The sequence below is a fragment of the Heliangelus exortis genome, chromosome 2, assembly GCF_036169615.1.
Source record: "Heliangelus exortis chromosome 2, bHelExo1.hap1, whole genome shotgun sequence".
Classification (NCBI taxonomy): domain Eukaryota; kingdom Metazoa; phylum Chordata; class Aves; order Apodiformes; family Trochilidae; genus Heliangelus; species Heliangelus exortis.
The window spans coordinates 103820522-103825304 of NC_092423.1; the positions used below are offsets into that span (position 1 = coordinate 103820522).

General features: G+C 42.4%; 1 long non-coding RNA gene across 1 annotated transcript; it reads left to right on the forward strand.

Moving 5' to 3' along the window:
* The first annotated feature begins 465 nt into the window (after positions 1-465).
* On the forward strand, positions 466-3271 carry LOC139793753 (uncharacterized). The gene is made up of 3 exons (XR_011724772.1): positions 466-931; positions 2061-2578; positions 3052-3271. It is a non-coding gene; the product is annotated as an uncharacterized lncRNA (long non-coding RNA).
* Positions 3272-4783: the final 1512 nt, after the last annotated feature.

Genomic DNA, 4783 nt, shown 5'->3' on the forward strand with positions numbered 1-4783 from the left:
AGACCAGGTAGCTGCTGTAGCCCCAGCACCCAAACTATTTGGGCAATCACCTCTCCCCCCTCCCATGGAAAGGGGTGGTTTCAGTGGTGGGTAGGTGGGAGCTGTGCAGAGGCATCTGAGCCTCTGCATGTCCATTCTGACCAGAGGATGCCTTTAATGTGGGAATATGAATATGAAAATAATATGAATAATAGGAATATGAATAAACCCACTCTTGGCCCATTGGGGCAGAGGGGTGGTGACAGGGCTGTGGACAGGGTGGGGGTCTGGAAAGCCAATAAATTGAGGAACTCCTCTTGCTTGGCTGCTTTGTGTAGAGATGTAACAGTACCAGCTGGGGTTTAGCCCTCTTGCACATACCTCAAGCATTTACTGTCACCCTCAGAACATTTCCTGGATCAGCAGAACTGCTCTTCAGCTATAATTTTTATTGAAATATCTTGCTTTAAGCCTGGACAGCACCAATGGAGGCCTCAAATCTGTAAATCAGCTCCACTTTGGAAAACAAATCATCGTGGTGGAGTTATGCCAAGCTCATTTTCTGTGCTCATTCATTATTTGCTTTTCACTTTCTGAGCTGATTTAAACAGACTGTAATCTAACTGTACCAGCTGCATCCAAGATATGAGCCTGATTTACACTTTGACAATGTGAACTGCTTCGTGGCTGCATTTGCAGGATGGAGAACTGCTGTGGAGAAGGTTTTTTTCTACAGCAACCATAGACTCTGTAGAGAAGGGCTTCCTGGTTGCTTCTGCTTTCCTGCTTGAGCTGCTGAGTTATTATTACTTAATAGAAAGCCAGGATCTTTCCCTGGGCTACAGAAAAAGTGGTATCTTCCAGAGAAAACAACACCCTAACATCTCCAATGGTGTTTTCCCAGAGAGAAAATAGAAGATTAGAAGATACAGTGGAATAAGCATCTACAAAGGTAAAGCCACACGTGGAAAAAGGGGTAGCAGGGGAGAGGCAATGGAGATGGGGCATTAACATCTACATTGTGTGGATGGAGAGGTGGAGCAAGGGTGGAAAGGCAACATCCACGGCCTGGGAGAGGAATGGGGAGAGACCAGTAGAGAATTGGGTTTTAAGTGGCCAAGTAAAAACCACATGAACATAAACCGTGCCTTCACCCTGGACATTTGCATGGGGCAGTGTGAGATGGTGTGGTTTCACCAGTCCTGAAACAGCATCAAGGACAGCAACGTTTTTCAGTTCTTCTTGGGCGTGGGGGTTTCTTTGGTTCTGAAGTTTCCTATGGTAAAGCAAGACTGATCTGTTAAAAAATGTACTTGATTCAAACACTTATCCTGCACTGTTAATAAATGTTACTGACCTTATTATGTATTTACTGAAGGTCGTCTTCTTAGGAAAACTTTCTCTCCCTTTTTTCAGCCTTCCCAACACTTTTTGTCCTCCCCATGATCAGGTGAGACTAGAATTTTTTAATTACTGCAGAGGGCCAAAGCTTCACCTAAAGTAAATTTTTTCCTGCCACAAGCAAGGCAATATGAAAGTGGAATTGCTGTCATGCAGTGAAGATCCCACCTTATTTTTATGATTCTTATAAGTTTGAGAAACCAGAAAAGCTTTGAGATGAACCCCACGGCCTCATTCTTTGTTCATTTGAAAGCCTTTCAGGCTTGCTGAAGGTTATTGCAATAATGCTGTATTTGCATGTTAAAAATACCTGTAATTTCTAAGAACACACAATTGTTTGCCTCTACCATAAAGGTTTAAAAAAACAAAGAGCTTTTCTCCAAAGGGAAAAAAGACTTCCTTATTATTATTGCAGCATCCTCATTTCCCCATCATGGTGTACAAACAATATCACCATACAGGGAATAGTCTCGTGTACAGAAATATGAAATCCAGGGCTGATATATGTGAGTGGCTCAAAAAAGAAGCTGGGCATGTAAAATTCTCCAATTTCACATTTGTCCTGGCACAGGATTAAGGAGATTTAAAATAGTTGAACAGGTTCACATGAGAACAATTGTTATAACTCCCATCAGAATGGTATCATTGATTACCTCTTTAAAAATGGCTTATGTTGCCAGAACCAGAATGAAGAAGCCTTTGTGTAAATTCACCTGTGCCAAGACTGCATAGACAGACCTTCACAAAGTGCTTGAAGGAGCAGCTGCTGGAGTTGATGGGACCCTGTTCATTCCAAATTCTGTGAAATTTCAGGTACATTTCTCCAACAGTACGTATCAAGAATGGATCCCCTTGGCAAGCTCTTTTATATGGAAAGTAGTTGGCAATCTGAGTATTAATCACAGTGGTCCAGCTCTGATGTTTCTACTGACACTGCAATTAACTTTGATGTAGTCAGAGGCGTGTGTCACAGCATCCTCTTTCTATGGAGGTGATCACAATCTTTCATTTTAGGCATGTACTTTCCTCTGATGGATCCCTGGAGAGATTGCTATCTGCATTTCAATATCTGCTTACAGCTTACTAGAGCTGTAAGAGTTTTGAGATGCCTCTTCCTAGAATCTTCCTTGCTTTTACTGCTTCCAAGAAGTCACCCCCAATGAGATGTCCAGGAACTGAATGTGGTGCCAAGGACCTTGTGAGTTCCCCAATAAGATGACAGAGGGTTTCTTACAAGAGCATGTTGTGCAAGGACAGGCAGGACAGATGGCTGAACCTGCAGAACAAGTTTCAGCCATAAATGCTCTGAGCACTGTAAATGTTTCAGTGGCTTTTTTCCTTTTTTTTTCTTCTTCTTTTTTTTTTTTTTTTTTTTTTTTTTTTTTTTAGGCTGAAATATATTTGGGAAGTACTTGTTCAAACTACAGACTCAGTCAAATATTAACAAGTGGAAACTGAGGGGGGGCGGTGGTGAAAAAAAAGATACTTTGAAAGGCTCAAGCATGTGTGGGTTCTTGCTGTATTTGCCCAACTATAATCACTGGGGCCACACTTGCGACAGGCTAAAACGCTGCCGTGAATAGAAAGTATACCATAAGGGTTCTCAAATATGAAAGTGGGGCTGGAACAAAGAGCAGGCACCAGACAGACTTCCCCTGTTAACGATTACAGGCCTGTCACCCTGGTGCCAGCAGTCTCAGAGATCGTCGGGGAGCAGGCAGCAGGATCTCACCCAGCGCGCCCAGGCTGCTTTGAAACCCTGCCCACAGCCTCCCCGTGTTCCTCGCTACCGCCTCGTCGTGGGGGAATGAACTTTATCTCTCCGCTTTTAAGAGTGTTTGCTTTAAAGATGATTTACCACACTTGACAATTACCGAATTTCCTAAATTCAGCCCGAGGTATTGTTGTTGTTCTATGTATCTGGCGCTCTGCAAAGCAGCACCTCGGCCGCAGAGCTGTAAATCTCAGAGTGCAGAAAATTCACTGTGGATGCATGGTGGAGGACTTCAAGTGCTGCTTCCCTTTGCAGTTCCACGGATCAGGGTGTCAGCAGAGACGTAAAAAGGTTTTGACTGAAGGGAGGAAGAAAACAAAACTGTCAGCCAGCCTTGTAGGAACATCAGCCCGCCACTGAATTAGGACTCGTCTCACCATCTTTATTCAGCCTGGAGAGGAGAAGGCTCTGAGGACACCTTCCAATATCTGAAGCGGGCCTAAAAGAAAGCTGGTGAGGGACTTTTTAGGATGTCAGGTAGTGATAGGACTAGGGGGAATATATTCTAACTAGAGGAGAGTAGATTTAGATTAGAGATTAGGAAGAAGTTCTTCACCATGAGGGTGGTGAAATACCAGAACAAGTTGCCCAGAGAGGTGGTGGAAGCCCCATCCCTGGAAGTTTTTAAGGCCAGGCTGGACAGGGCTCTTAGCAATCTGATCTGTGGGAGGTGTCCCTGCCCATGTCAGGGGCTTGGAACTAGATGATCTTAAAAGTCCCATCCAACCCTGAAAATTCTGATTCTGTCTTTGCCTGAAGGACATGAGCTACAGAGTTGGTGTAGCAGGGCCAGTACACAGCTGAAAACACTCCAGAAAAAGTTTTCAAGCTTTTAATTTTCCTTCTTTTCATCCCTAATTTGTTCTTTTTAGTCAATGGGGTAGCATCTCCAAAACAACACATACACATCAGTAAGGATTGTGATCCACTTGGTGCTAATGTGATTTTCTTTACTTATGTTGCTGCTGACTCAAGTGCTAGAGGAATGCTCTTCCTCCACTTGAATATGAGGCAATACAAAGAGTTATTGTTTCATTTATATTTTGCTGGGAAAACTATCAAGACCTTTACATTAGAACATTTAACAACACTGTCAACTTTCCCCTGCACTACCGCTTGGTATATTTTTATTATTTGTTTTCCATATGTTGGTTCTTTTAATCTGTTATTAAAGTCTTCCATGTTTCAGTAATATTGTCACTGTGTTTCTTTTGAAGGAGGCAAGTATGTGTACTGAAAGATTAGATTATCCTCTTTGAAAAAAAAGAGAAAAGGGAGAAATGTCTTCAAAATTAAGTACATCAAAAGTAAAAGTAGGTGACAAATGTTAATATTTGCAAAGTGCTTCTGCTTTGATCCTGTATTTCTATTTTTTAAGAGCTTGACAAATGTGTCCTGTGGTTTGGCTTCAAACCTCTTTGCCTAATGCTTTACTTGACCCACAATCCATTTGATCTTCCACTTGTTTTTCCTTCTGTCCAGGAGGCCTCTGGGCTTGATAAAAGACTGGTTCTTATCATCCACTTGCTGCTGTTCAGGGGCATAATTTTTTATTTTTGGTTGGATTAGCGCATTGTGCCTGTTTGCTTAGGCGATTTCTAAAGAGGTATTAATTATGCTGCTGTTGTT